The following is a 16,548-nucleotide window of genomic DNA, read 5'->3' as shown; positions in this document are numbered from 1 at the left end:
ATTCATTATAACATTCATCTTTACTTAAGAGATCTTTTCCATATAATCCCAGCCTCTTCACTGCCTTTAAATTCCTCCTTCTCCTTGTTCTTTTGCTGATTTTGCTGTCACTTGTCTGCTTCTCTGGTCTGCTCTTGGATTATCTCCAGAAATTCCCAAAAGTCAGGCCACTGTGTTTTGCTGTTACCCATCTTCTCTGATAGTAATAGATAAAATGATCAGTGCTAAATTAGTTGCTGATAACACTGAAGTGCAATCACTGAACTTTTGAAGCTGATGCTCCAGTCAGGAAGGTCAAGGTAATTCACAGATCTCTCTCAGAATTTCAGGCTGTCTGCAGAGTACCAAGATTGCTGTATCAGCTCTGTTCTGTCCCCCTGTAGACAATTATCACATTTGCTACCAGGGATATAAATAAACCCTAAGCAAATGAGGTATTTTGAAGAACTGGAACACCACAATATATATTAGGGATGTTGGAACTAGATGATCATGAAGGTCCCTTCAAGCCCAAACCATTCTGTGATTCTGTGAGTCTATAACCATGTTTATTCTTAAATACAGGCTAAATAATTAATGAACTTGAGAAAATAACCCTTTTGTGGTCAGCACCTTTTGCTGTAGGGGCAGTTGTTGCTGATTCACTGTGCCGTTCTTGAAATCTGTATTTTGACAGATGGCAGAGCTGGTCACTGTTATGTTGAAAAGAATAGGTATGGAGTATTTTATAAAGAAGTCAAAATACAGAGCTCATAAGATGAGACAATAGGACAGCTGCTGTATCTCCTTATCACCTGGTGTTTAGTGTAACCAAGTCCACACTCTCATGTATACCAGATATTTTACCTATTTTGTTATTTAGAGTCATGGCATGGACCTCAAATGTCCAATTTGTAGCAGTATTACAGACCCGGCTTTGGCATTCATCTTAATTTTCCCCAACAGTGTTTTACAGCTGCTTTCAGAGGCCAGGTCAAGACTGTCAATTTGATAACTAGCACTGTGCCCCCTCTTAAAGCTAATAGGAAATACTGGAACTCCCCAGACATAAAATCAAGCAAAAAGCACAATCAGTGACTGGCACCCCTTTGCTAATTATGCTTCAAATAGTTATGTTCTAGGCTCAGTAGGGAAAGCTATTAAGCTTGCTTTCAGTGTGTTCTTTGTGAAGACAGACTGACCTTTATTTAAATGTAACTGATCACTTGCCAAAGTAGGGAGTGAGAGGTTTAATCCATTTATGGCTCCCATGAGTCCTGCAGACAGGCTCGTCTGCGAATTTCACATGGCATCATACACATTAGCATTGAGTGAGCAAAACAGAATAAAATGAGGTCATTGAATATTACAAATTACTTCCATCATGAGCTTTAGCTATAGCATGTTTTTGTAAAAAAAAAAACAACAACCCAGCATTAATAGGCTTTTGCCTAAAAATACTCAAATAGCCATATTAATTTGGGGAACATTTGACTGTGCAATGAGAGAAGGAAATTAGAGCTAGTTAAATATGATGCTGAACATGACATTTTAACAGGTATAAGGCTTTGGATAATGCCTGGTAACATGACTTCTGATACCACATTCCTTCTTTAAGCAGGAAAGATAAAACCACAATTTGCTCTTACATAATCTTCAAGGCTACCCTAAAATGGAATCTGATTTAGAGAATTGCTCAAGTAAATGCATGAAGAGGCGTCACCACATGTGCTCCACAAAGTCAAGAGAAAAATATTTGGATACTTTCCTATTTTAGGATAGGTTCCTTTTGTTGTTTGCTACACAATCTGTGTACTAGGAGCTGGTAATTTCCTTCAATCTGTCCATTTATACAATAGCTACAGAATTATCATTTGCATTGAGGAGGACATGCCTAAAGTTGCAGGCTTTTGCACCAGTGGCACTCCTGACCTGATCCAGTTTCCTCAGAAAAAAATTAGGCCCAAACTCAAGCACAAATTGGGCTTGGCAGTCAAAAGATTAGCTGTATTTAGCTAGGATGGGATTTACCTAACCTAATCTACCTCTAAATACTGACTGTAAACACAAGCTGGGTAACAATCTCCAACACTCTAACTGGCTGATGTTCATGTAAGTCTAACCCACAGAGACTAGGGCAGATATCTCCATGGAAGAGATTTTGAAATGGAAGCATTTGGAAAGAATTTCTTTCACTTCTCTGTCATTTCAGAGTTTTCATTTTTTGCATCCCTAATCAATTTGCACCAATTACCTCTATTTCTCTCGCTGTTGCTGCATCTACTCCATGTAATATTAATGAGACAAAGGGAATTTTTTTCCTTATAAATAAATTCTGTAATTGCTTCAGCTGATTTTCCCTTTTTAATAGAGATTTAGCCACAAATCTGTAATCATTTAGAGCAACTTGTTCATTATTCACGGTCATTCAGCAAATAATAAATATGAACTCAAACAGCTAACAGGCTACTGGAGATCTTTTCCTGCTGACATTTGCTGTTATGATTCACTGGTCGTGCCCTACAGTCAGGCTGTACAATCACGAGCTAACAAGAAGTACACAGAAAGATGGGAGTTTTTTAAGCAAAAGAGGTTCAGGGTCAAAGGAAAATGCTAAAGGGATAGGAGAAAGGTATTGGACAAAATGGGAATCAGCCTTTTTTTCTTATTCTCTTTTTCTGCTACTTTGCATTTAGGAGATACTCCTACCTTATGTTGGGGGACTGGGAACAGACATTCTGACTTCTGGAGTCAAAGAAAATGAAAAAGAAAATTACTGTTAATGCTGAGGATCTCCACAGGTTTTTCAGCCTGAGGTGGGCTACCTTTAATTTTAGAACCTGATAATAATAGTAATACTGCCAAAAAAAAAAAAAAAAACCCGATAAATTAGGCCTAGCTTAAATACAGCACTTTTATGAGTAGACTGAAAATGCTATAAAAAGTTTCATTTGCCTCCTTCAGAAACGAGTCCTGCAATTACACATGCTCTGCAAAATCAATGCAGAGCATATATCAGAAAAAAAGCATTTGTAGGAAGTTGTGAAAACGAAAGAAAAATTTTATCTTCCTTAAAATTATCGAATCATTTACCTCATTTTGAAATACTACTTATGTGCAGGCACTGAAATGGTTCTTTTTAGTACCACTTTCAAATCTCAAAAAAAGAAATGCATCCTTTCCCCTGTTCAGTGGTTGGTCAAGCAAGGGGCCCTCATGAACTGGCACAGGCAGCCCAGGCTTAGTGTTGGCTCTGCTCCTGACTGCAGCGAGACCAAAGCAGAGGGACGAGAAGGGATTTAGGCAGTCCTAGAGCCTGTGAGAGGGCAGCAAAGTGACCTCCTGGTCACTGGAGTCACAAACCAGTTCTCTATTTGCTCGGCTTAATTGCTTACCTGACACAAGGCCTGCTGCCTGCTTTTGTAAAACAAGTGAGGGGTATGTTCAATTTTGCACTAAAATCATGTGAAGTTTCAATCTTCAATCTGTGGTAATATGAGGCTTGGATATCCAAACAGACTTCTTCCATCAGAGAAACTGAGGGGAATGACTGAGAAAGAGAATTTTGGTTCTTCTTTTTGCACTTTTACCCATCTATGAAAGTAGAGAATAATAGTACACTGTGGGTCTCATCTTTTTTGTCCTTATTGCTTTGAAGATTGTATGTCTCTGTCCGTGTTTGATACTTGAGTAAAATCTCTCTGAGTAAAACGCCACTTACAGGTCGTGAAGTTCCAACCTGCTGTGTGGAAGGTGGCACTTCAGGGCTAATAGATTTTATTAATCCCATTTTAATGCAGAGGCACACAAAGCACCGATAACAACAGATCTGCCCCTCAGGGAGGCTGAGTACTGCAACAGGATATATGGTGACCAGTCACTGCCACAATTAACACCACACTGTCTTCCAGAGGGAGCAGACTTCCTAGGGGCAAAGTTGGGTGTTTCTCACTTCTCAGGCCTCACTTCCCCTCTCCTGCTGAAGTTTTCTGCTCCCACATGGCTACTGATTCTCCTGTTTTAGTCTACACTGGACTAAAGGAATGGTGGGGAGCAGAAAGTAGCCTTTCTTTTTTTTTTTTTCCTCTTTTTTTTTTTTTTTTAAGGCTACTTTTGAAACAAAATCTTTTCCTGATGCTGATGGCACAAAAGCCTGTCTGAAATGGGTAATGACTCATGGTAGGATACATGGGAGCCTTGTAAACTGGGCAGCTGAAAATTTGAAGTGGAAGCATGCTCTGATGGAATTCCTGAGGTTAAGTGTGGATTTTGATTCAAGGTTTTTGCTTGCACCGTAATGGCTGCATCCCTGTAACACTATCAGTTCAGCTGGACCAGTGTTGTCCCACTCGGGTTGATTTAAGCCTGAAATCACCCCACTGAACTGGAGCACTTGTCTGCAAGAGGAATTTAGTGTCCTGTGAAAAGGGGAGTGAATGTACAGAGGGCAAACTATGTTGTTTGATACCCCCTATCTTTGTGGGTATCTGTGAAGCACAGCTTGATTCACATTCAACGTGGAGTGAAATATCATCCACAGAGACAAACACCAGATGAATTAACACGAAATGACTAGGATGCTGTAAATGCATAGCCCAGCTTGCTGCCAATGCAGGCAAGGTCTCAAGAACCGCTCTTGTGCAAAAATAGTACACAGGAGATCAGAATCATATCACAGGAATTGCCCTTTCCAAAACGGTACCTGCAATAACAGATGATATAATGAAGGTGCAATGAATTTTCCTAGCTGACAGTATTAAAAATAACAATGTACACTGCTCAGCTCTAGAACTGCTTTCTACAGTAATGTCAACAAAGAGGCTGAGATAATTTTCCCCTGCTGACTTATTTTTTTCCAGCTAGATCAGTGATCTCATCAGCTCCCATCTTCCGACAAGCCAAGTGAAACCACTAATCCAGACTCCCTTTGTCACAGGAGTTGCAATCAACCAGTTGTTGACTAAAGACCTGGCCTGCTTCATGTGGCCTCTCCCAGCAGGCACGATTTCAGCCCAGAACATATAGCAGGCTCAAACTGCTACTGAAGGTGACAGGCAGAGCAAGAATATGTGCATCCAGCTGAAGCAAACATCTGGCTCCATAGCCTGTTCTCACCAAAATAATACAATACTGCTAATACAATGCAGCTAACCGAGATCCTTCAGCATGCACACAGAACCAGCACCAAGCCTAATTTATACAACACTTTTCACTGAGTGGATAACAATTTACTGGCAAGGGTTGAGCTGACCAGCTATACCATCATTGGCATGCTGTTGTAACAAACCCTAAGCAATGTCCAACGTTGTGGTCCACAAATGGTGCAACACTCCAGTTTTGCTGCATGAATGTCAGACGTGAAGGAGGGTGTGTATTGCTGAACATCCCACAGTGCAGACTTGTCTGTCCCAAACATTTGTGCTGAGCTGAGAAATGCACTGTGAATCCTACTTGCTTTTCCTACACTTGCCTGTTTGTGGGAGCCCAGTTCACAGTGTAGAGTAAAATCCTGGAGGATACTAACATCCTGTAAGGTACTCATCTAAACAGCCGTGTTTCCAGGATGTTTGCCTCAGGGAAATTGTGACCAGGGGACTGCAGGCTGTGGACAGCTGAGTAGCATTAAATGCATCTTCTTTGGCAAAGTGATCGAAGTCGCAGCCACACAAGCTCAGCCTGACCTCATGTCATACCTCCGAGCACAGGTTCAAAGGCCAAGTAAGCCTGAATGCTATGTGCAGGCGTGGTCCAGGGATTCAGGACACGTGAAGAGCAACACGGGATGGGATGTTCTGGTATAAGCACAGGCTGCACATATTGCAGTGCTTTATTCACCTCCTGTCCCACAGACTCTACATGTCAGTTTTGTAACTGCGTTACAGGTATGACAACACACCTCAGAGACATGGTAACAGTACTGTTGGGTAGATTCAGTATTTGCAACTATTGTTTTAAAGGGTACTAAATTTTACACATATTATCACTCAGGCTACACAGAGTGCTTCCCGGTGCCCTGGGTTTCCACATATTACCTAAGATGTACTATGGCTGCAGGTACTAACATCTGGCTTGGGATCTTCCCAAGAGAGAAACATACTGAAATTAGATAGGTGAGCCTGGTAGGTATCTAGGCATGAAGCCATTTGATCAATCTCTGGTTTTGCTTTACATTTGATTATTAGCCATTCACCCTCAAGTGTCAGGCTGATCTCTCCAGCGGTGTTTGTAACAGCACTGGCCATCCCAGTCACAAAGTCCCACGCATGCCCAAGTATTCCTCAACTTACTAACAGCATCAAAACCAAAGTATCTCGGTGCATGCACACCAGATAAAAATCTGCCTCAGTCTCTGGAGTGAGAGCTGTGTTTTGTGCAGTATCTACTTGGCAACAAAGTAAGAGAAACCAAAATGTTTAATAATATGCTCTCAGAATCTGCTGTGTTTCACAGCTGTGGGTGGCTGTGCCCACAGAAATGCACTGTGAAGAGAAAGTGTCCCTGTGCAGCACACGCTGCCTTGGTTGGTGCGTGCAGAGAAGACATCTTCAACTGGTGCTCAGTGCTTCACACTGGGAGACCACAATGATATTTTCAGTAGTAGATCCTGCTGAAAGACTCTCCGGGCCATTAAGCCTGCGCTGAAATTGCTTAATGCACAGTCAGGAAAATGGAGTGTGTCTGGAAATCCAGCACAAGGTTGAGGCCTCATTTAGGTCTTGTGCAGCACTCCCAATCACAAGAGGGGAGTAGGTTCCTCCTAAGACTCGTATGGATCTGCAGCACCGGAGTAATTTAGATCCCAACCTTCTGGCAATGAACGTCTGCCATAATATCCTACATTTTTAAACTGAGCTTTTGGAAATGGAGCAGCCAGTCAGCTCTCAGCTGTCCTGTGAAACAGTCTGTTTTGGTCAGGTGGAGCCCGTCCTGACCTGTACTAAAAAGTACACATTTGCACAAAGCAGGCACGGGCAAAATGAAATCAGCCCCTCGGTCTCACCTAAACTGTGGGGACAGAGTCAGCAATGCTTGGGGTACGTGGTGCACACACACTACAAACTCCCCAGAACTATTTTTTATCTTGGCAAACCAACTAAAACAAGCCAATATTTAAGAAAATGGTACAAGTCACAAGCTAATTTTAAAACTATGATCACATATTACATGTATATATATATATATATATATATATATATATAAACCATGATGACATATAACTATTGAAATGAAAATCATTCTACATACAAATCTCTATCTTTGAAGAAATGCATACACATACACAAGACACACATAAACATTCTGTAATTTTTCTATCTATTTAAGGGGAAAAGAAACAAAGAGAATGAGAAGTATTTTAATTAAGTAGAATTAAACAATGCCTTGGTATTCATAGTCCTAGACTTTACCACAATCCCTAATCAGCGATGGTGGTAACATGGTTCACTACTTTTAATTTTTGGAGTATTTTACAGCTATTTACTAATTTAAAAATCTTACTATTTAATATTGCATTTTCAATTTTTTTTTTAAGTATACAAAATTCTGTTTAAATTAACAGCTTCCTACTATAATGATTATACATGCAATTCAGCACTTCCATGGTAAATCCTGAACAGACCCATTGATTTCAATTAAATAAAATTATTGATTTAGGTTTTGGGAGAATGATGGATGTTTTTCTTGTATCTTTTACTTTTGAAACAATGTAATATTTGAGATTTTGTTGGTACAGTGATGGCAAGAATGTCATATAAACGCATTTTTAAAACAGATACATTTGAGAGAAAACTTGAGTGGCTCTTGTATTTTGATAAGCAAACTAAGTTATAGTTCAAAATCCACTTTTATATATAAAGAGAACATTTATTCCACTTAAAAATCAGTCAAGGGTTGTTTTGGCATTTAAATAGCTGGCTGTCAGCTCTGTTTAAACGTGTCACTTGCTTTCCTATGTTTTCACAAAAGACCTGGCAAAAGTTAAAAGTCATATTTCTTTCAGTGCAACAGAAGGAGATGTGTGTTAGCAAAATTTGGTTTTAGCTGCTGGAATATTTATGTCTGCATACCTTGCTCATCTACTGACTCCCCAGACCTGTTGCAGATCTGAACTGGAGCATTTGAGCCAAACCTGTGCCGTACGTGCACGTCTGTGCTTCTGGAGCAAACACCAGGGAGCACCTGACTCTCTCTGGCCTCCAAAGGGTCTCCCTGCCCCTAAGTCCTCCCAGGAATGCCTCTTCATCCTCTTTAGCTCGCAAACACCAGAAAATCTCCCAGGGAGCAGAGTGCCCTTGGTAAGCTGTTTTCTGAAGAGAGAGGGAGAAAGGCACAAGAAGGATGACAAGAGGAGAGGGGCAGGGGTCTGCTCGCCACTGCTGCTGGCACGGGGTGCAGACCCCAGGGTGTGTGGGGAGCCAGGACCACCCTGTGCACCAGGGGAGCTGTACAGGATGGGAGAGTGCCATGCCAGGACAGTAAAGGAATGACAGGTACAGCTGGCAAGAGGAATTCCCCATGGTGCACGTAGCTCAAGCCTCAGTAGCTGAGGAGGTGGTCGCATGTGGAGTTAGTCTGTTAAGAAACCTGGGCTCGTCTCACATATGACATGCTATGACTCATATCTGCAGACAAAATTGAAAACTGATTCTCATCACTAAGTAATTTTTTGGACAGATTTTATGCATGCTGTGGAAAAGAAACACTTAAAAGTGAGAGCCTCCTGCAATCACCTGTGCTAGGTTAATGTTTACCATGTTACAGAACAGCCAAGTGACATACAGCAAACCTCCTGAAGATGGAGTAAGGCATAGTGGGTACATTTGGGGCAAACAGGTTTTCAATCTGCTTTAAATTTCTAAGGCTTCAAGCTAAAATATCATTTGTTTCTAGGAGTGCTGTCCCAGTGGAACATGGGCCAGTGGAATAGGAATTTGTTTACCACTGTTCAAGTTTCTCCTTTTCTGGCGAGAATGCTACAACTGCAACATCTCAGGCATACACCTAAATTCTCCTGTTTTAGTGATGTTTGTCACTACTCTTACTCATAATATATAGATCAACCATATGTGAAACACAATGCTCAGAAAGTTGCAAAAATCAGTAAAGGTATCAGTTGCAAAAATTCAGTTAAAGCACATCCAACCTACTATTTTTACTGACAAAAAAATATTACAAGTTTGGAATTCAGCTTGGGGTTTTCACAAAGCATTCAGACTTATTCCAATTTATTTAATTCACCTCTGGATTCTCTGCTAGAGGTTTCATGACCTGAAAATGACTGGTCCCCTCTCTGCATACCCCTAGGCTATTGCCTATATGGGGAAAGTAATTTATTTGAAGCTCACAATGTGCACCATCTCTCTCGCAGCCAGAAGTCACATCAAAATGAAGTCACATCAGTTCCTGCTGACGTTCCCCAGGTCTTAATTGACCACCCAGGCCCAGTACATAAAATGTACCACAAACATATATATATATACACACACACATATATATATATAAGTAAAAATATAAAGATATAAAAATATAAATAAATAAATAAACTTATATATATATATACACACATTCTACCTGTAGATATAGAGACAAGATTCCTTTCTTTAACCTCTGAACTTCCAATATATTCTAATTTATGTGAAAGTTTCTCTTGAGGGACTTCACTACTTGAAGAAAATCAGGATGTCAGTGCCCAACTCTTGGTATCTGTGACTGTTTGGGACACCTCTGACAAAGCCCTCCACTGAGCCCTTGCATGCCCTGAGTTCCCCACAGTTACAAGAATGCAAACAACAAAAGCGTAACAGCTTTCTCTTACTCTTTGCATAAATGAATGTTCATTGAACACGCTCCATCACCTGTAACATACTTTTCACAAGGGCATATTGGAGCACCAAAAATGAAGAGGAAGTGGCTGCAGAGCACTTGGTTTCAACATTAATATGTTCTCTGGACTGACTTCCTATGGATACAGCTCCTCTCTTCCAAAAAACATTGTAAATTATCTGAGTCATCAGCAGCCTTCTGAAGCCAAGAAGCGTGTACGTGTGCAGGGAATTCACTGGGCTTTGTGGTGGCGAAGGGGGAACCTGGACACCATACTGGCTGCGTGTCATGTGTGCCAGCTGCAAGCTCTACCTGCTGCTTTTGAACTGCTCAGGGAAGGGCTGGGGTCTAAAACAGTCTTCCACCATTTGTTTCTCAAGTCTGTTTCTTTCCCATAAGTAGCTGCTTCTGTGTTTGGGTTCCTTAAGGGGCTGGAGACATCGTCCTTCAGGGGGAGAGCTGGAGTGAGGAAGGCCAGCAGGTGAAGGAGGTGATTAAATGGCTCCACTTTGGGTGGAAAGTGCTGACTTTGGTGAGTGGACTAATGGGTACATTGAGTGAGGAGGGGCGGCCTGGGAACCTACTTCTCCCTCTTCCACACGAGGAACAGAAATACCACGTGATGCTTGGAGGACTGCATGCTGCTTGGAGATGTCATAAAATACTGAGGGACTGAGAACAGAAAAGGGAGAAGAAAAAAGCCTGATGAGGAAAGTGACATGCCTGGGATTCTGTCTGTTCAGGGTAGATAAAACCAGATAATTTTATTCATTTCTTAGAAGAGGGATGAAAGGAACAAACCACAAAACGCTTTAGGACTGTAACTGAGCTGTGCAGGGTTGAACTGGGAAAGCTGAGCAGATGGAGTGACAAAAAACTAAGTGTACTTCCAGGGCACTCTTGGAGTGCTTTGGCAGTATGAAAAAAGGAAAGGATGAATGGTGGAAACCACAAGCAGCTGAGATACAACTGCAGGGCATAGTGGGAACCTATCTGAGTGCCAAGGAAGTTGTGAAGAATATAGGGAAAATGGTGGGAGCAATGGGCCCAGCTGTGGCTGAGGAGAAGGGAGAATGAGAGAGGAGAAGTTCAAAGAAAACCCAAAATGGCAGAGGGGACACACTGACAAGAATGTGAAAAACAGCAGAAAAGATGAAGGAAGCTTAGGGAGACCAAAAGATGCTGAGAGTTGTGCAGACATTAGGAAGGAGATGCCGTGGCCTGGAGCAGGAAGATGGGTGAGACCTGCTGGAGGAGGCTGCCAGATATTGCAAAAGAGATGGATGAGATGGGAGAAAGAGACATGGGGGCAGCCAGCTGAGCCAGCTGAAGGAGGACATGCTTCTTCTCAGCATGAAAAGCCAGTAGAGGGACAGTTGGACAGGTAGAATGAGAAAGCTTAGCTGGGGAACAGAAAAACAGACTCAGTGAGCTTCACATTTTTATTAACTGACAGCAGAAAAATTGGTGGAAAAATACTATACAAAGTCAAATATTTGGGGGTGTGTGTTACTTCTGTGTGTGGACTGAAGGGCACTGGGGAGACATGTGGAGGGGCTGCTTCACTGTCTTTGAAACTCTCTATACGTAACCAATGCTGACTCTACAGCTTTATTGAACACAGTGAACAGTTGGATGCTTGATAAGGAGGATAATGGATGCTTTTTGGATGTATGAATTTGGCATATGTTGCAACTCCCTACCAGCATGTTCTTCCAGAGAACTAAGCAGCAGCCGACCAGGCGCCTTACTGGCACTGAGGCACAGCACCAGTGAGCCCCAGGTACTGGTGTGTGCTGGCCTGAACACCCTCAGGGTTTTGTGCTGGTTGTCAGCTGCTCTGCTTGGTTTAGCTGCCTGTTGCCTTCATGGTCTCTAACCTTCAGCAGTCCTCGCACTTGCCCTCCTGTGCTTTCCACTTCTATCACCAAACACATTGACTTCTGCTCTTCTGTTGCCTTTTTCCTTCTAACCTTCTTTCCCAACTGTCTCTGACCTCAGATCCCATCTATGGTGCTCCAACTTTTTGCATTTGTAAAGCCCTCATACAGGTATCTGAGCTCACTTCTCCATCAGCGCAGCTCTCCCCAAGGCAAGCCACGTGGAAGGGGTGTGTCCAACAAATTTGTATTTCTAAAAAGTTATTGGAAATTCTCTGCATCTGCAAGGTGCCACTATGAGCCCTGGCTCCTCCAGGTGCCTTCCAAAGTGCTCCATGCCTCACCTGCTCCTGTGCTTCCTCTGCAGCCCGGTAAGGGCGTCCTTCTCCCCCTGACTTTCCTCCACTTGAGACTGAACCTCAGGAGAACTCTGCCTGGGTCCTGCCTGACATTTCCACCTGATCCTTCCCACTCATCCCTTCCTGGATCTCTCTGTTGACTGCTTTTCCTTTCTCTCATCCCAGAAGGGACATGCTGCAGGGGGGGATGCGATGAGGTGGGTAAGAAGGGGTTTTCATTTGCCCCCATTTTTGCTGAGTTTCACACAGGGCTGGCTATCATTTCCTTTTACAGTGTGCTACAAGCTCAAGCCACTCTCATAACTTCTACCTGGTTCTCCCCTGCCAGGATTGGAGGCTAAATATAAGCTCTGGGAGCTGGCCCCGCGTCCCTGCCCATATCTGGCAGCGCCCGGCGTTCCACCGCGGTCTCACACAGCCGATGCTTTTCACGAACTTGGCAGCTGAAGAGAGCCACTTCTCCCCGTAAGCTGGATTCATTTCTGAAGGAACAGCAAACACACTGCTAGTTCGCAGCGCAAAGGGCTATGTTGCAATTTTCTTTTGAGCGCCTAGGTTCCACTCTGCCTCTGGGAAGGAAAAAAAGTCACGCCAAAAACTTGTTCAGACAGCGCTGGTTGTTGTCCAATGATTTGTTTGGTAACACTGTGATTTTTTTGAAGAAAACATTATTTTTAAAGGTTTGGCAGTTTTTAAACAGCATTTAATGTGTAAGGGAAACTTATGACGGATATATTAGCATCTGTGCCAGACCAAACATCTGTAGTTTTTAATGAAGAAGGCAGGAGGAAATCAGAATTTTAATTCTGTTTTTCAGCTGACACTATAAATCAGCTATTTTAAACCCAGCCTACTTGTAGAATTTTTTTTTCTTTTGTTCCTATGGTCAAAAATGAACATCTGTAATTCAGCAAAGTATTCACAAGATCCAGACATGTCAGCAAACTTGTCCTTAAATTACTTGTTTGCACACTGATAGATGTGGATGGCAGTTTAAAAAAAAACACAGAGACATTTGCTAATTCATACTATGTCCTAATGAATGGTGGGAGCCTGCTAATTTTCCCAGGTTTTAGGCTTCACTTTCAGGTCAGAAGTACCTGTCTTAACCTATAACTGGAGAAGAGCAGTTCCCAGTTTAACTTGACAAGATATCCCAGAGAAAACAGTGGCTGCAGCCAGCCTGGACTCTGCTGCCTCACCCCACGGCCATCAGTGGCCCAGCCACAGTCTCTTGCCTGCCTCTTGCAGCTGGACCTCCAGGCACCAAAGAGAACCTTCACTCTTTTAGTATCTGCTGGGGAAGGGGGTGTCTGGCAACATTTCTCCTGGCTTCAGTTTTTTGCCATCGAGTTAGAAATCAGGGACAGCAAAAAAGAAACCTGCCTCACCATAAAATCCTCACAGTAGTGACATAGACTATGCAGAGTCATCTTTTGTAAGATGGGTTACAGTAATCTGCCTTAATTAAAAGTAAAATAAATTAGAATAAACTACGATGATTAAAACCCAAGTATGAAGTGTTTTAACTGATATGTCATATTTAACAGGTGGAGTAGGCAAAAGATATTCCTGCCTACACTTACACAGCCTGAGCTTAAGACTGTAATTTGGTTAAGTCGTGGAATTTTAGTAACTTTTTAAATTCCCTGTTGATGCAAAAGCTGAGGATTCAACATCTGCAGAGGCTGGTACCCTTCACTGTAGCTTGTTTGTTCTTGGAAATGGCTGATGAATAAGGGATGTCAAAGAAAACAGAATGAATGGAAGAAGTATTACAAAGCACTTTGATCAGACTATTTTCCAGACATACTGCCTATATTTTTAGACTGGGCTTGTGACTGGACAACCTATTCGGAAAGTAACTCTTGAAAATATGAAAAAGGTTGATAATTGCAAAACATTGCTGACCAGCTAATATATCTTGGAGACAGTGATGGTCTCCAGATAAACTTACTGAGGATAAATGGTGTGAGATAAACAAGCTATAGCTCAGCAAGGATAGGGGCAAAGTTCTTCATGTTGTTTGGAAAAAATGACTGTGAAAACAGGGTAGAAAATGACATGAAGGATCTGTGAATTACCATGTACCACCAACCAAATGCCAACCATTTCATACTGCTGAGAAAAAAATGAATGACATATGGCGATGTATGAACAGCAGTGCCATATGCAAGATGTGAAAAATCATCCTCCTACTCTACGTGCTGCTGAAAGCCTCAGTCTGAGTCCTGTGCCTGGATTTAGGCACCACACTCCATGGAAGATGTGGAATGGTCAAAAGTAAGAGGATTGCTGGCAGTCTGGTAAATAGTCTGAGGAAAGCTGGGATGAAAAGGAAGACGGGGCAAGTGAGAGTGGTACCAAACATGTAAAGAAAAAGAAGATAAATTATTTTCCAGACGCAATGGATAAATAAGGAGGACAGCTAAGTTGCAAAAGGGAAACTCAGGTTAGACATGATGCAAATGCTGTCGTGGTTGTGCAGTGAAACACAGGAGGAAGTGGTCCAAGGAGGAGACAGAGTGCATGATGAAAACTATTTGTTACGAAAGATGTAATCTCATCCTGTGTCAGATGTCTGGAGAGTGTCCCCCCGCCTCCGCAACGCTGATGAAAAGTTAAAAATCCTCAGCTGCTATAAACCAGGGAAACTTCATTAATGATGTATACCAGTAAAGGGGCCATGCCTGAAATGTGTCCGGTGTAATCATTTTTTCTATCTCATTTCTGCTTTTAGCCCTGAGATTATGAGTAATAGATACAGGGCTACATTGTTAGCCAGAAATCCTTTAGCTTTCTAAAGGTCAGTTAATCTATGATCTAATCTGACGGTCACTGGAATTAAGTGGAAGCAGTTCAGCAGGCTGTAATGGAGAGTTCTTGGTGTCTGTAGCCTTCAGTTGCCTTGACTTAAAACATCCTTTATAAGCAAAACAGACTTAAAACATCCTTTATAAGCAAAACAACATCTAGGTATGAAGTACATTTCAAAACGGACGCTGAATCTTTCCTTTGTACTTCAGGAAGAAAAAAAAAAAGGCCAACCTGCCTTTCTAGCTATCTGCCAATTTAAAACAGTTCTCATTAAAAACTCCAAAATGCTGTCAGTGCCTTCTGTTCACCTGTTGATATTCCCATCCCTTGGGAGATTTTATGCAGCTGGGGAAGTGGGCAAGATTTACATGAACTGGGCTGCTCTATCTTGACTTGTTCACAGTGGGAGCTGAGCTGCCCTTTTAAGAGTGGAATACTTCAACCAAGCAAGAGCTAAAAAAAATCAGGAAAAAGAAAAAAAAAACCTGAAAGAAAAGCAGAGTTGACTATACAGCTTGGCACTTAAAGGAGAACTAAAATAGATATGTGAAACTTTTAATAGTTATCTGTAAGTCTTTGAGGATTTCAAGTCTCAGCTTTGTCACTACTAGTAAATTAAAGATCTGAAAGGTTGTCCCAGTGAGCAGATATTTGATCCCTAAACAAAGCTAATATATCATATTTTTGAGTCAGTTTTCCCATGTACTTTCACTTCATATGTCTGGACTTCAGACTGCTTTTCTGCTACTCTTGTAACACATCTGAAAATCCCCTCCTATCTAAAGTTACACTTAATATACACTACTTAGTTTGAGGAATTGAATTTTATAATACATGAACAGGCATAAAAACCCACCAAAGAAACCAGAGACTCAGGTCAGAAAGATACCCTTCTTTTGACTCTGACTTTCTTGTGCTGCATTTCCTCTAGATTACAATGTAGTTTAATTTTCACGGATGTCATCTGAAAATGACAGCCGATGTAATGTAGCTGGCTTCTGTTTGTCACTGAATATATTCTGTATGTTAACTGGTAGTGTGATGCACTGAAGCATAGTCTTTAATTAAAGTGCAACAATACCACAGTGCAGCAGCACTACAGCACCAGCACGGCACAGGAACCTGGTGCTGGATATAAAAATAGCTGTGCTCAAAACGTGTCACATCACTACATGATGTGACTAAGTCAGTGGAGACACTCTTACACTTGAAACCTGAAGTATTACTGAACACTGATTTTCAGCTGGGGAAGCTGTGATCAAATCAATGCATGTATTATTCTCCACAAATGAATAATGGCGTGAACAAGGACATATTAAACACCTACAGTGCACAAAGCTTTTCACACTGGTTATGAACCAAAAACAAACAAAGAGGCTGTGAACTCTCCAGAGCTCTCGTTTTGTCTCCCGTGAAGTCCTCCTGCCTCTTTGGGTACAATATGCAGAATTCCCACAAATGCCCTGCTGCCAGCAGGAGAAGGGTCTGACTTTGATTTGGGAGCAAGATGACCAAAATTCTGTCCACCCCTTTCCTACCCTCAATGAAAACAAAACAAAACAAAACAAACTGAAACCACTCCATACTCCACAGTGAGTGAAGGTGGTACAAAACCCACGGAGATAAAGACAGCTCTGCTGGCACAGGAGCCTGGGAGCAGCCGCTTCCCTCTGTAACCCTGTGCTGTGGGA

General features: G+C 42.0%; 1 protein-coding gene across 1 annotated transcript in view; it reads right to left on the bottom strand.

The window, feature by feature from the left end:
- Positions 1-16,548, bottom strand: part of PTCHD1 (patched domain containing 1) — a 45,792-nt gene that overhangs the window by 15,007 nt on the left and 14,237 nt on the right. The gene's annotated exons all lie outside the window — the stretch shown is intronic.

Source organism: Motacilla alba, chromosome 1 (assembly GCF_015832195.1).
Source record: "Motacilla alba alba isolate MOTALB_02 chromosome 1, Motacilla_alba_V1.0_pri, whole genome shotgun sequence".
NCBI lineage: Eukaryota > Metazoa > Chordata > Aves > Passeriformes > Motacillidae > Motacilla > Motacilla alba.
The sequence above is the reverse complement of the archived record's forward strand: the minus strand, read 5'-3'. Positions and strand labels throughout refer to the sequence as shown.